General features: G+C 41.1%; 1 protein-coding gene across 1 annotated transcript in view; it reads left to right on the forward strand.

Annotated features, from left to right (window-relative positions):
• Nucleotides 1-16379, forward strand: part of ATP8A2 (ATPase phospholipid transporting 8A2) — a 302400-nt gene that overhangs the window by 241610 nt on the left and 44411 nt on the right. The window lies entirely within an intron of this gene.

Here is a 16379-nt window from a genome sequence, read left to right on the forward strand (position 1 = left end):
TTAACCTTCCTGTGAAAGTGGTCCTTCTGGTGGTTTTCAATCAAGATGATGGGGAAAATACAGGGAGTAAAGCTGCTTTTGGAATGGTAGATCTCCACTGAAGGACATGATTGCTTTTGCTAGTTTTATTCATTTATTTACTTTATGATAAAATAAACTGTCCAATAAGCCTCTCACCTTTGAATGAAAGTGTCACTTCCGATGCTGTTGTCATCCAGTTAACTCTAAGTTTGAAAAATTGGAGCAGAAGATTTTCCAGAATAAAGTATATATTTTTTTTCATTTTATAATATTGTTCATGGTTCTGAGCAGTCTCATGAAAGAAAACTTAATTCAAGGACTGCAAAGGGTTATTGCTCAAATGCTTAGGGAAAGCAGAAGAGATTAAAAATTTGCCTTGTATGTTGCAGGAGAGCAAACATGGGGAGGAAATACTACTTAAAATATACTTTTACTATTCTTATTTCTACTTAAAATATGTATTGTCTGGAGATGGGGCACCAAATAAGGAAACGTGTTGTTAATGCTGAAGGATGGTGTTGGTGCGAAGAGATCTAAACAAGCCCTGTATAGACTTCAGCTGAAGAGTACTTGTGAAGAGCTGCTTTTAAAGGGAGGAAATTGCAGGACAGCTTTCTAGTAATGGTAGTAGTAGCAGAGCAAGAGAGAGAAAAAAAAAAAAGCTTTGGAAGGAGGAGATTAATGTTTTCATGAGGTGACAAACTGACAGTAATTTCATACTGATAAAACTATAAAATGTCTGCATTTGAAGTGGTGCACCTGGAGCCACAGGAATCAGAGCAGAGCACTTTGTAGCTCTTAAAGAAAGCTTTCTAAATGAGTACTTGAAATGACACTTTGCTGCTCATCTGAGTTCGGTGACCGGCAAGATAGCTTCCAGTTGGAAATTCCCATTAGTCTGTCATAAATTTTCAGTTATAGATAAGCCAGTTTGGCAATTTCATATTATATCTTTGGTATTCATTTTTAATGTTTTATCACTTCAGTAGAGTTGGCTTAGAGTTATATGCTCTTTCTCCTGTGTATTGTGTGCCTAAGTAGTGAGATGGCAAGAGTGAGGTCTTCTGAATTTAGCAGACCCAAGACACATCTCTCTAACAAATCCCACATGTGGAGAATTTATATTTCCCTGGTAATTCCCTTTTTGCATCAATTCACATACTTGGTGATGGAATAAGCAGTGAAATACATACGTATGTTATATCCTGTTGTTCAGCCTCTGCTTCAAAACTGTCACGGTCAGCAAGATTCCCAGGAGGTAGTAATGAAAGTTTTGCCAGCCGGTCACCTTTTGGAAGGTATTGTCTTTCCAAAGGAAGCTATCAGGAGCCATAATTGTAGTTAGGAGTATATTTGCTGTTAGAGCAGATTCTGTTTATTCCATTTTTTTGAGCAATGTCTAGAATGCTTTTTGTTAACTATGTTGATCAGAAGAGCAATTTTAGCTATCCTTTCACTTTAACCACTACTGTAGAACATAGCCAAGAAAAATGTAGGCTTTTTTTATCCTACAAATCTTTTCAAAATAGTAAAGGGAAAACTAATTTCATATAGCCGGCTGAGGTTAGGAGCAGTACATACTTGATTAGTTCAGACCACACAAACTCTAGTCTATCTTGGAGCTGTTTAATTACAGATTCCTGAAGACTTGCGCTTAAAATTATAGTAAAACTAGAAACTTTACAACTTAATGTCTTGTGTTACTTAAATTCATCCACATTTTTCATAATACAAGTCAGAGAAAGTGCTTAACATGTGTTACATTATGTGAACAGAGCACAAGCTTATGTTCTACTTCATTAGTCGTATGTTCTGTTACATTGGAGCAGGGGGTTTTGGGGAGGGATGGGTTGTCCTTGGTTTGGGGTTTGGTTTTTTTTAACAGAAATTCATTAAGGTGCATAACACAAGAGGTAATCAGGAACACTTTTCTTTCTCTTTGTAGCTGAGCTGTTGTGGAGTTTACTAACTTTGAGGGGACTAGGTGATGGGCGTCTAGTACAGTCACCCAACTCTTTGTTGTTTCTAAATGCCATCTTCAAGAACAGATTTCTTTCGAAAAGGTCACTCTGTAAGCATCAAGAAGCCTTTGACAGATAGCAACCACATGTTGTTGTTCCTGTGGTTTGTGCAGTGTCCTCACTTAACATATGTGTGCACAGTCGAATAGAGCAGCTGTGAGTTCAACAGCTGAGCACAGGGTTAGAAACCGGCACCAGTCTGGAAGTGGATTAGACCTGCTAGTATGGAACTAAATGTGCTACTACTTGTGCCTTGCTACCAGTTTGCGTCTGGGCTTATGTAGCTCCTGGCTACCTATACTTGAGCCTCAATGGTTTGTTCCATTGAAAGCCTGATTACTTAAACCATATAAACTGAGGAAGGGTGGTTATTGTTCTTCTGGGTAGGAATTTTTTTTTTGAGGTTGGTTGGTTTTGGTGTTTTTTTTTTTTTCACTCAAACAAGATTGGCCTGGGCAAGACTCATAACAGCATGTTTATTTTTGTGCTGCTAGACTGACCTCAGTTTTGGGAACCTCTGCACTTTCTAGATATGTCAGATAGAGTGGGCAGAGATTGTGTACCTCGTATGCCAGATCTTCTACTATAAAGCTCTACTGAAAACCTGTGTGGTCTTGGGGCTTTTTGTGTTTGCATTAGTTTAATTGCCTCTCTGACCCCTCTTCCTCTGTTGGCCTTTTGAGCTCTGTGGGCTCTTAGCCTCACTGATATCTCTCCACAGGATCTTTGTACCAGGAAGCATCCAGGCTTGTCTGGAACTCCCCCAGCCCCGTTGCCCAGTTATATCCAGCAGTTTTTCTGGCTTTTGTACTGAACTTCTGGTTTTGCATTTTTAATACCTTTCATTTACTCCCTTCTGTTCCATTAAGCTGTAGATTAGGAGTTTATTAGCTTTAGCTCTTTTCGGAATACATCTGTTTCAGCATCTAACTGCTTTTTCACTTCTTTCAGAAGCATGGTATTTAGTTGCCCTCTGAGAAAGGGGAGTGATTTACAAATATCCTTCTAGACCAGTTCTTTTATGCAACATTTCCAGCTATTTGATTGCCTGTGTCAATTTCTTTTATTGTTTCCTTTTTTTTCCTCCCTCTGGGTTACTAAGATTAATTACTTTTCCATACTGTAATTCTTGTATGTGTCCTAGACAGTGTTTTTAAATTTCAGTCTTTATCATGACAGTTTTGTGCCTTAGCAGCCTTCAAATTAGATTTAAATCCTAAGTTAGTAAATTTTTCAGTCTCACTCTATCTGTTATATAAAATCCTAAGTGGTGATCCATGAATTACAACAGCAAGAGGTACTCCAGTTTGAACAGAATGCAGCTGCGTGAATTTCCACCCTTCCTTGATTTTGTTGATCCTGTCTACACTGACTCTTGGGAGCTTTCTGCCAGGAACCCTGACTGTCCAGGTCAGGAACACGTTGAAATAAGCTATGGCTCCATTCCAGCCCATGCACCAGCATTTCTTATCCATGAAAATTAGAATGTAAGAAGTGTCACCTGTACATTCATGTCTTGTCCCTGAATGGGTTAGGAACATGGCCCAGGCACACCCTTAAACTTAATTGTACCCCTACATCAGCATTCAGATGTATGCACTGATTCTCACTTGGGTTTTTATTTGTAGAGGTCTACATCTTTCTATTCAATCTGAATTTCCAGATCTAATTTTCCTATATGTATACCTTCTTTGGACCTGATACGTTTGAAGGGTAATCCATTTCAAGCCCTCATTGATGCGTTACCTCTTTCTAAGAATTGAGGATAGTACTTAGTGTTCTGTGAACTCTTTGGTGGCTTGAGGCTGCCAAGGTCAGTAAGATTTCTGGTGGTATGAAAATCTACAGTAGTTCATATCTTCCTCTTATTTCTTTGAAATATTCTCATGATGACAGTAGTATTGCTGGACTATCTTATCTCTTGGTCTGGATTCTTTGTGGGCTTGATTAAGAAGATCTACAAGTACTTGTGATGTCTTGAGTCAGAAGGGGATAATGCTCTTAGCTGAAGATAGGGCTATTCTGTTTGGTATTTTTTTTTTTTCTGTTTACAACTTTTAAAAAAAAGTGGAAACATGTTTATATTTTAATTCCTATATGTATTTGAAGTTGCTGTTCTCTGAATGCATTAAGAATTCAGGTGGTCCTGGGGGAATAATTACAACATCTGTCATCAGTTGGAGAGGTGCTCTGGAGAAAGGCCTGTCAGAGGGGGAACTTGCTTCTGCATTGCTGAACTGTGAATATGGCAGCAAAGAGCCAAGGCAGTCTGGCTTCCCTAGGCAATGGTTTTGTGGGATTTATCACTTTGCCATACCTCAAACTTGCTCAATCCATCACCACTTAGTTGATCAGCTTCTGCTGCTGGAATGTGCTAGTTCAGATCTTATTCGAGGCTTTCCATGCAACACTGTAATGATTGTGCTGTAAGGAGGCCTAACTGGGAAGTCTCCCAGGGTCAAGCTGACATCTAAGGAAGTGCTGGAGTCTGCCTCAAGTAAGGAAAGGTTAAGAAAACCTGGATTCTGTCTGTAGGACTGAACTCCAGGCTGATATGTTTTCGACATCAGGAGCTTTGCCAGGGATTGAGAACAGTGCTGTCTCTGAAGGAGGTTGAAGCAGCTGTCTTCTGGATGTTTTGTATTTGTTTTAGCCTTGGAGAGCTCCAGGTTCACTGCCCTTTTGTTTGCCAGTTCCTTTCAGTACATGAGCTCCCCTATGTTACACTTGCCTGGTTGTTCTCTAAGGAGCATTTATCTTGTAATAGTAATGACGTGATGATGCTATCCTACCTTCTTCGGACCTGACAGTGAGATCTGTCCTGTCTGTCAGTCAAGTGAAAGGCACTGAGTTGTGTTACTAGATTATTTTCCTGGTGTTGATTGATGTCTGCTAATTACTTTATTTTTTTTCTTCTTTCTAGTGCTTTCTCTTCTGATTACCAGTTATGCTTCATAATTGCTGGTCTGTGTGTGTAAATATATAGGGACACCTTTATTCTGCTGCTTTGAATTCACTTTGCAGAGAGTCTCTTCTGTTGTAAGCAGCTATTTTATTTTGCTTCTCTCAATGAAGAATGAGAATGAATGTTGAATGTCTAAAACTTGCAGTTTCAGACAGTGTTAGTCCTCTACTAGTAGACGTAAGCTTTTGGGTTAGTAAATAAGATGGAGCTTTTTTACTGCTTAGTAAAATAGCTTGGATATGGTCTTATAGGAAACACCTTCTTCCTATGAGCGTGCTGTGGAACTTGATTGCCAAGTGGCATGCAGGATCAGGTTTTATTGTTTAGTTTGCCAGTTTCCATTTAGGCTTGATTTCCTGGTTTTAAAACTCTGTCAGGTAAAACACAAGATGTCCAGACTGGATAATGAACAGAAGGCACCTAACTCCTGAAAATGCATAATCAATATATGGGGCTAGGATCATTTTTGGATACTTTATTGGCATGATACTAGCTGTCTTAAACTGTGACCATGTTTGTCAGGGCAGTTGGATGTGGAAACACCCTGAATCTGTCAAAACAGACAGAGCAGCTGACAGTGTGTGGAAATAAATCACTTGATCTCTTTGCTTAAGTGATGTGTGAATTTTACATAGCATGCTTTATCATTGGATCTGAAATCATTTAGAGGCAAGTAAATATCTTCTTGATCATTGATTGCATTACAATTTTCATTCTGTGGATAAGGAAACAATTACAGACGGAGGAGTGGACAGGGTGAAGTATAGCTAGTAGCATGGCTTTTCAGTAAAGCTTGTGGTGGAGCTGACGTACTGCAAGTAACTGTATGTTGTGGCCTCTTTCAAATCAGCATGAAAGCCTAAAGTTTACGCTGAAATTCTTCCCTGGCTACATTTTGAAAGGTTTGGAAAAGGACCATAAAATGCATGCTTATCAAAATGGTGGGAGTCTCCATCTGTAATGGGAATTGCAAACAGAAACAGAAGTGATTTGGCTTGCATTTTTCTGCCATGGCTGTTTTTCTGCTGAGACAGCAATCAGACACTGAACCAGTCTAAAGAATAAGTGAAGGCGGGTAGTGAGCTTCCTGTGCCAAAAACACGTGTGAAGTAGAAAGGCTAAATATGGGTTAGGAAAAATCAAAATAACGTAAATATACGCACGCACTGCTGTCAGTAACGTAGAAGAGATTAAAAAAAGAAAAAGCAAGGATTGTTGTGTGAGGAAGCGCTGCTGTCATGTTAAATTGGGAAGAATTTGGCTTACTGTATTTCATGTCACATCACTCATTCGGAGCCTAAACATAGTGTTTATATAAAACCCCTGACACAGCCATGGCTAGTGTGGTTCAGATGGCTCCATTCCTTTTTTAATTTGTTAACAGAGCTCCTCCTTTGAAGAGAAGTATTTGTTTACAATTGTTTATCGGAGCAGGAAATGGATCAATTAGATGTAACTTTGAGTTAATTGACTGCCACTACTAAAGCCACCTGACGTTGCGCCTGTGCCAGCACTGCCAGATGAGACATCTCATCATTGTTGCTGTGGGAAAGGCAAGGACATGATGGGAAATGTTATTCTTGGCACTCAAAAGATTAAAAATTTTAAATATTTATAGAGTCTTATCTAAATTCTGATTGGTTATTAATGCCTTGAATTGAGGTAGGGATGTGTGAATCCCTAGAGCTTTATGACTGTATCCCATCTGAATGAATCTGAACCGTTAACAGGGAGTTGGTACTCTAAATCTTCCTCTAGCTAAATCCTCCTTTCCATACTGCACTGCCTTTTTTTTTCTTTCTTGGATTGTTTTGTTAATGATCTTGAATGTAATAACAGCACCAAAAAAAAAGGAAGTTTTAGGTTTTTCCCTCTTTGAAATATTTAAATATTTGACTTCAGAGCTGTATTTGTATCTTTTGTTGGGTGCTTTTTTTTTTTTGCCATGCTGCACAGGTTTATAATCCTTTTTGCCTGTGCAAAAGTAGAATGACTTCATTAGCATGTTGATACCTTGTTGCTGTACTGAGTTTAGCAATCTTTTCTGCTTTGAACAATACTCCCGTGCTGACTTAAGGGTTTTTTGAAAGGAGGAGGGGGAAGATGTAACATAAATATTCAGGATTATTTTTGCCTGGCAAATTCCTGGCCTGCTTGGACACTTGAGGAGCTATTGGATGCATTTGTTGGTGTTGCAAACTCACATTTTTCATGTCAGTTGCAGAATAACTACAGCCTTTGAGGACTGTAATGAGGTCTTTGATAATGCTTCTGCTGCCTGCAGCAAAGGGGTGTTCTGTGGGAGCCAGGAGCCCTTTCAGAAAGCCCCGATTTCAGAGTTGAGAGAGAGAAACAAGAAAACACCACCTATAAAGACTCATATCTCACCTGATCTTGAGTGTCGCAGGAGAACTGCTTGAATCTACAGATGAGGTTGAAACTATTTGGTGTGGCTAATGTTTATCAGCTAGTTTAAAAAAAAAAAAAAAGTAGTATTTTTCTCTGATATGATTTCCATGTTGCCGTCAACCCTGTGGTAAAACAGCAAAAGAGAGTGAACGAACTTGGGGCATGCTTTAAGGGCAGTACAGGTACGAAAACTCTCCAGGTTAGTTATCTTAAAAATAGGTCTCAAATTCGATAGGCTTGTGAGCCTAAGGCAAGCCTAACTGAACTTAAAGGAGAGCAAAAATAAGCGTTTAAAATGCTGGTTTGGTTCTCATAAACCTGAGTAAGCCAAAACCTGGATTACTCAATTATGTATGGTTGTAGGATTTGTTTTGTGAACATTTTCTTGTGCAGCCTGCATTCTCAGCATCTTTCTCTTCCTCTGTGTGTGTGTGTGTCTGTCTCTGAAGAAGGAGAGGAAGGGACTTCAGGTTTTGATTTGGGGGCTCAGAATGTGCTCCAAGTCACCCCTTTTCATATCCAGCTGTCCCCAGATGCGTTGGAAAGTGTGTTTGTTAGGAGCAGGTGATACAACGATACTCTCTTGAGTATTTACCCCAGACTGTATCTCTGCAGCTGTGCTCACTTCTGTGTCTTGAAAAAAAGGAATGCTTCCCTGGGAGGGATTGCGAAGCCTCACTTTGCAGTACAGGTTCAATAGGAAGGCACAAGCTGGCTACATGTGATTTTGTGGCCTGAAAGCTTGTCACTGCTGAAGAAGCTGGACACTAGAGCCTGGCACTCTGGTGTTGATTTTCCTCTGCTAAAATGTTCTTTAAAGAGCTCTACATAACACGTCTGTATTGAGTTGCCTTGCTCCCTTTCACTTCTTGTGAAATGCCCATTGCTTTATCATCAGTTTAGTTTGCTTTTTGTTTTGCTTAACAGATAAGTAAAGCTTTCAAGAATTCCTGTAATGGATTTAAGTATTTTTGTCCCAAATCTGGGTCCTTTATCCAGGATGAACAAAAAAAAATTATGAAACTACAAAATTTAATGTGAGAGCAATGGAGGAGTGGGTTCTAGAAGGTAGAGGAAGCAGGGAGAATCTGAGAAATCTAAGAGTAAGAAGATGGGTAGAGGTCAGCGCTGGGCTGGGCTTCTCACTGATATGTATCCTCTCAGTCTTGCCCAATTGATTTCATTTCAAGATAGAGGGGAAAAAAAAAAATGTTTTCTCCCTGGTGCTCTCAGTGTCTTCTTTGTCTGCAGCTTCCAGCTGATGCAGTCTAAATAATGCGTATTTGGTCCCCATATGAGTATCTAACCTACTGTCTCGACTGTGAGAATGCCCAGTGGTAGATGATTAGGAAGAGTGTAAGAATAGAAAAGGCTATAACGGTATTTCTGTGGCGTAGACTCAGAGATTTCAATACCCAGAAACAATACCTTTGTATTTATTAAACGTCAATGGTTTGTTGTTTTGGTTTTGGTTTTGTTTTGTTTTTGTTCCAGGAAGCAGTCTAATTTTAAGTTCAAGTTAAGCTTTTCAAGTAATGTGATAACACTCTGGTCCACAACAACCTGCAGGAATCCTATGCTATATATGCGAAAGCGTATTACTTCTGACCGGTTTTGAACTGTCCACTGGCTTTCTGGTCTGGTGTCCCCAGTCCTTATACTGGAAGAAGAAAGGAGTAGTTGTCCTGTTTACCTGCTTTCTGCCATTCTTGTATTTACAGGCCCTTACATCGTCTTTCTCTTCTCCATGTTCCTCAAAAGGAAAGTCATCTCATTAGTTATTACTTACAGTGAAGCCATGCCATACTCTGATTATTTTTGTTGCCTTTCCTCTCAGCCTTTTCTAATTCTCTAGTGTCATTTTTGGAATGAGGGGAGCATGTAGATGAAGCACAGGGTTTGTTTTTTTTTTTTTTTTTTTATAGGAGCAAAATGTTCAGGTTTCTTCTGTCCCATTCCTACCAAGCCCTAAAACTCAATTTGCTGTTTTGGACTGCTGAGTAGCAGGATTGCATCCTTAGATCTTCAGCTGATTATTACTACTATCACTTTTCCCCATGTCTATCACTTTTCACTTAAAGACTTTTGAATTTTATTGTACAAAAAGGTCTTTTGCCTTTCTGATTTTATTACTTTATATGCATTCCGAGGGAGATGGTGTCCTCTCAAACTGTTGCCTTGCTATTCACCCCTTTCCTAGACCATCTGTGAGTATCTTGGTTGGCGTGAATTGTAGCACAGACATCTGTAGAGCTCCCCTAATGGTCTCCCTCCATTAAGAACACTGCATTTTCAGTCCTACTGTTGACTTTGTGTTATCTAACTGGTTACTCTGTTGTGCAAGGACCTTTCCCACTTACCCTGTGGTACCTACCTTATTTTCTGAAGCTCTGATAAAGAATTTGATCGAGTTGCACCAAGCAGAATTTGGAAATCTGAACAAACGAGGTTATCTGATGAATATGTCTGTTTGACTCAGGCGAAAAGATTGCGCAGCCTGTTGTGCCATACCCAGAGCTTTTCTTGTTCTCTTCTGGTGTAAGCACAGCAACAGGGTGATGGGTGCCCATGTACAGGCACTTTGTGCCCATGCATCTTGCTTTCCACGGTAATAGCTGGTGGAGCTGGCTTCACCTGCCCTTGGCCCAAAACTGCTGTGCGATGTAGGGAAAGCTGCCTTAATTGCTATGAATGTTGGGTTTCCATACCTACAGTATGAGGACTAATATGTCCTACCTCACAGGCATGGTGTAGTGCTCAAATTAGTAAGGAGCATAGTTTTTCCTGGAGAGCTCTGGAAAGTGGGAAATGCAAAATATTGCAAATATTTGATCTAGTTCTACTTTAATGTCAGTGTGACCTGTGCTCCAAAGTCACTTAAGTGTTCTTGAAAGATACCACTGTCATCAGTAAGTGGCCTGCAGTGTGATCACTGGTCAGATGTGTACACAGGGAGGAGAAGGAGGTCCCCATCATCAGCCTACGTAAACCTCCAGAGTCCCTGAAGGGGGGAAACAGTGGTTTAAATTAAAAGATTGCTGGCAAGCTCTTTGAAAATGCCAGTTGTCTTTGATACTCGGAGACTTTTGGGTTTGCTTCCGATGTCACTACAGCTTTGGAAAATCTCAATACTTCTACTATTTTAATGTTACTTCTAAGATTACTGATTTTCATTTATTGTACATTGCAGACTTTAAGCAGAATATCACCATCCACCTTTTTTACTAGCTAGATAGAAACTGTTCTAAACCTGTTCATGATGATACACTGCTGACGTGATTTTAAAGAGGAACCATATGGAAGTGTTTCTTTTAAAACTACACACAACATGGCATGGCAGGATTTTTGCACACAGAAGAAAATAAACCAGGTCAAAATAGGTCAAACTTCAGTCTTTTAGTGTGAAGAGCATCTATTTTAAGTGGAAGATGAGACATGAAATGGTAACTGTTACCCTGAAATGAAAAATAGTGCTATTTATGTATTTAATTGGTCAGGGTTTGTAACGGGGCTTTGAATTCTGCTGCTGTCAGATCTTGTACTGCTGCTGTCACTTGTGGTTTTTCTCTTTCTTAAAAGACTCATGGTAAATTTATTTTGGGTAGTTTCTTAACAGGTGTTTCCTCGACATTACGAATGCTTTAAATGAGAACTGTGCTCCACGTCCGGAGTTCTCAGCTGAAATCACACGGCGGCCTGACGCGGGCCCTGGTGTGTTTACTCATCTGCGGCCATGCTGACAGCAGGCACTGGCGGGTCTCCGCCGCAGCCCAGCCTGGACGCAGAACAGATGTCGAGGATTAGGGAGAAAGATTCGGGGAGGCTTTCGGCCTGTGCATTCGCGGAAGTAATTCATTGTAGAGATGCAGACAGGGCTGGCTGGACCTGTGCTGAGGAGTTGGCTGAAATAGGTCTCGGTAGGTTTGAGTATCCAAATCAAAAACAAATGTTTTCCTGGTACCTTTTAATTAAAGGGAAAGCATAAATCAATGTAATAAAATAAAGCTAGTGCTCCAAATGGTATTGTACTTCTACAGTGTTCTTCCCAACAAAGAAGCTGGCAATATGTGTCTCTTAAAATAGTGCAACCTCATATGCTGCAGGTGGAAATGCCACCTGATTGCCTTACTGGGAAGGGGTGTGGAGGCAGGAGGCAGCTGTGCTACCTGCCCTGGCACTGGGCATCCACGAGAGCCTCTTCTCCTTGGACTAGCGCTTGTGATTGTCTTGTCGTTTTGTCAATGTTTTATGATTAAGAGAATGTTTCCTGTAGGACTACTTCTCTTCAGCTGTTAGATTTGTCTCTGACTCTTGTGTTTTGAATGTCATATGCTCAGAAATCGGCTACCTATGAAAAAATAGGAGTGGCACAAAGTGACCAAGACTGAGTGATACAGATCTGCCATGGCACTATGTGTCCCTTACAGACATCAAATACTGCACCACGTTGTTCTGGTTTTGTTAGTGAGGGGGGGCCTAAGGTGGTAGCTTCTGTAGGAAACTGCTAGAAGTCGCTCCCCTTTGTTCAGTGGACTCGGCCGGGCCTAGGGCGGACCCGCTGCTGGCCAAGGCCGAGCCAATTGGTAGCAGAATGTCCCGTGATAATGCCTCTGTGATAACGTATTTAAGTAGGGGAAAACAGAAAAAAGAGGAGGAGAAGATGTGACGCAGCTGAGCGGGGGGCAGAGAGGGGGAGGCACGAGCCTCATGGGCCTTGCAGGCCTCACCCTCTGGCCTCCCGCCGGGCAGCCGACTGGGCCTGACTCGGTCCAGCCCGGCTGCAAGAAGTGGAGAGGAGATGAGAAGTGAATAAGATGTAAAAAGGATCCTGAGAGGCGTCTGCCAGCCTGTTGTGAGGAACGGCTGCAGACGCCAAGGTCAGTGAAGAAGGAGGGGGAGGAGTAATATGGCTCCTGGCCAAGATTCCTCTGCAACTCGTGGTGAAGACCATGGTGCAGCAGGTTGTCCCCCTGCAGCCCATGGAGGTCCACGGAGGGGCAGAGATCCACCTGCAGCTTGTGGAGGACCCCACGCCAGAGCAGGTGGAGGCCTGAAGGAGGCTGTGGCCCGTGGAGGGCCCGCTGGGACAGCTGTTCTAGAGGGACTGCACCCCGTGGAAGAGATGACCCACGCCGGAGCAGTTTCACGAAGGACTGTGGCCCGTGGGAGGGACCCCACGCTGGAGCAGGGGAGGAATGCGAGGAGTTCTTCCCCCGACGATGATACAGCGGCGTAAAAACAACGCGTGATGAACTGACCGCGACCCCCATTCCCTTTCCCCCCCTCCCCGTGCTGCTCGGGAGGGGAAGGTGGTAGAGATAATGTTAAGCCCGGGAAGAGGGAGGGGTGGGGGGAGGTTATCTTGTTCCCTGTCTCATTCTCCTGCTAGTTTTAGAAATAAATGAATAGTTTTCCCCAAGTCGAGTCTGTTTTGCCCGTGACAGTAACTTTAAGGATTTCTCCCCGTCCTTATCTCAAACCTTGAGCCGGTTTTCTTATACCCTATTCTCTCGGAGGGTGGGGGGAGCGAGAGAGAGACTGCGTAGTCTGGTCCTGATCAGGGCTGAACTACGACACACGTACCTGTGAGGCTTGTTTAGGTATCTCTGTGGACTGGGAAGCGAACTTTTGGCTGCAATTCATTTATTTATAGATTCAGAGCAGGCATTTGTAGCTGTGATTTGTGATGTGGTGTGGAAAGAGTTTATATAAATCGCTACTATATTGTGCTGTTGTTACGAGTATCTCAGCCTGGAGAAGAGAAGGCTTCAGGAAGAACCTGTAGCGACCTTCCAGTACCTAAAGGGGCCTACAGGAGAGATGGGGAGAAACTCTTCAGCAGGGCCTGTTGTGACAGGACAAGGGGTTTTAAAATAGAGGCAGGTAGATTCAGATTAGACATTAGGAAAAAAATTTTTACAGTGAGGGTGATGGAACACTGGAACAGGTGGTGGATGCCCCATCCCTGGAAACATTCGAGGCCAGGTTGGACTGGGCTCTGAGCAACCTGATCTGGTTGGAGATGACCTTGCTCCTTGCAGGGGGGTTGGACTAGATGACCTTTGAAGGTCCCTTCCAACCCTAACGATTCTATGATTTCAGTAAAGGGAAGGAAGGAAGGGAGAGAAGGGTGCATCTCCAGGATTTGACCAAGAGGCTGCAGTGGGAATCATTGCAAATGTATGTCTTACATGGTAATACAAGGCATGAAGTTATAGCAGCTGTATAAAGAGGTTATATGTACTCAAGCAATGAAATGAATTGTTCAGGAATGAAAATGAAGGAAAGAACCAAGGTTTTATGGGAAAAAAGTACCCATTTGTGGTAAGACTCCATTGATCTGAGTTGAACTGTAGTCATGCTAAAATAACCTGAAGTCTTTAGGGCCTTCGAGAGACAGTATGACTGACTGAGCTAACTGCATTCAAAATATGCCTTAAGAACATAACCATTCAGTGAAGATTAAATCCCAGGTGAGTATATAGTGACTGAGCTAGTAAACTACTCTCCCTGGAGAAATATGGCATGGAGAAATAATGACTGTTATCTGACGCAAGTCAACCATTACTATAACAGATTAAGATCTATAAAATTGAGTTTATAGGACATAGTTTTGCAGAATGCAGGGCCCTCTCTATGGAAGTGATGTCCTTTCCACTGCTGTTGACTTCAGTAGGAATTCAACCTACTCACTGATTTATAAGCCTATATTCTGATTTGAAAAACTGAAAGATCTGCTTCTCTGAACTCTGCAGTTGCGAGAACTAATTCATACTATTTGCTTATCTGGTATTTTCTGGAATTCTTGAGCCATTAAGGAATCTACAAGATATTAGACATAGGGAATGGTGTTACTCTGATAAAGTTCATCTCAAATAAAACCAGGAAATAAGTTTAAAAAAAAATGTAAAACCACAGTGCTTTCCTTTTGTGGATGTTGATGCTGTAGCTCACTGCAAGCAACAAACCATATCTAGAGTCACAGTACTTTCTAACAAGGCGCCTGCAAGTGTGGGTGTTTGCATGCCCCATCTACGCTGCTAGAGCTGGGCTCTGGAGAGCAGCAGTCTTGCTAAAGTCAACTTACTTCCCAAATGTGGGGGCAAGGTGCAGAATCTAATTTGAACTAATACCAATTAAAGTTTTGCCACTAGGCACTCCAGATTCTTTTTATATGCTATAAAACTTGAGTTTTGGGCAGCAGGTTCAATCAGAAAACAAAATTATTTAGATGGTTCAGGCAAGTGGATAGATACCTAATGATACTTACCTGAAATATTTAATAGTGTAGCTTAATGTGATTTATGCTTTCTTTTTTTAATCCATCCTCTTAAATTAGTCTATAAAAGCAGAAAAATATTCAGCACAAAAATCCACTCAGTGGCAAAGCAAATAGAAAAGGAATAAATGGTTACTTGAAAGAGGAATTTTTTGTAGAGTTAGAACAGCAATCATGCAAGATGGGAGAAGTGTTATTTGATGCTAATATAGAAAAGCTATTTTTTCAGCATACTACTTAAATGGTTGTTTAAAAAATTATTTTCAAAGCACTCCAGTGAGGTTGACCGTGTTTTCTGTGTTTTCTCTGAGGTTTAGGACACTTGCCCAAATTTATATCATGAAACTGTGACAGAGGTGGAAGATGGCCAAGGTTCCTGAAAGTAATATTTTCTACTCTTGGTAGAGCACCTTTTTATTCGAGGATGTTACTTTGCTAATACTGGGGAGGTGGGGAGTGTCTTGAAGCAAATGTGTTTTATGTGAGGAAGCCAGCACTGTTGCGGTAGCACAGTTGGAAAATGTCAACACACAAAGCCAGGAAATTTGAAGGTTCTGACTCTCTCTCTCTTTTTTTTTTTTTTTTTTTTTTTTTTTTTAAGTGTAACTTGGCGGGTTGTACAAATATCTTACATCTTCACTGGCAAGGAATAGCTTCTGCTAAACATAATTGCTCCCTTGGAGTTATAAATTCAAAAGTGGGTTCTGTAAAATTTAATTTTTTTCCCCTGCAGCTCTCATGATAAAGGCACAGTTATTAAATAAGGGCAGCTACTATACAAGAGTGGTTACTATTAAAATCTGCACGGAAAAGTACTATACAAGAGTGGTTACACGCTGAATGTGACTTCAAAAGGAGAAACATAACGCAAAGTGTAAATTTAATTTTACATGCAGAGCAGAAGTTTATACTGAAGTGCATGAAACAGTGCACAAGACTTTCACTGTCAGGTCTATCAAAGTTACTGTTGCAGATCTACTTTGTTCTTTCTGTTCATGCATCTGTTGGTTTAGTTTGAGGGGTAAGGAAAGAAAATCTACAAAGATTCTAAAAGAAGGTCTGTAGGAATGACTTTGCTTTAGTACTGGGAAGCACGCTTTCATGCAGATTTTACTTGGGCTCAGTGAAGTTACAGCACGATGGCAGGTCACCACCCATCACAGGTAGCTACCCGTGGGCCTACTCTTCCACATCCTCAAGTGTGAGTTCATCTTAAACTGAAATATAAGATGCTTACACTGTGTTGCACAACTGTCTGATTGGAGATATCTCAGAAAACTCAAACTATCTTATGATTCAGAGTAGTATCAAGCCTGACTCGAGTGAGGGAAAATAAATCTGGGGTGCCATCAGCAGTGTCCTATGCATTGTTTTTTTGGGGTGGTTTTGGTGTCGCCCCCCCCCGAGTGTTCAGGATCCACAAGAATGTGTGTTAAGGAAGGGAAGGAATGACTCTTATTCATTAGTTTTAATGTGTGCTGAGGGAGCTCAGAGTAATACAGCATATTTTTAGATTTTTTTTTTTCTTTAACCAGGAAGAATAATTAGCACCTGTGCTGTTTACCTAAAGATTGACTGAGGTATTTAATCCACTTTAAGGAGAAAGTTCTTTGGTTAATGACACCTGTGTTCTCTAATAAAATTTCAGGAATCCATTTATATCCATTTATATGGAGCAAGATTT

This window comes from Chlamydotis macqueenii, chromosome 1, assembly GCF_036417535.1.
Source record: "Chlamydotis macqueenii isolate bChlMac1 chromosome 1, bChlMac1.mat, whole genome shotgun sequence".
NCBI lineage: Eukaryota > Metazoa > Chordata > Aves > Otidiformes > Otididae > Chlamydotis > Chlamydotis macqueenii.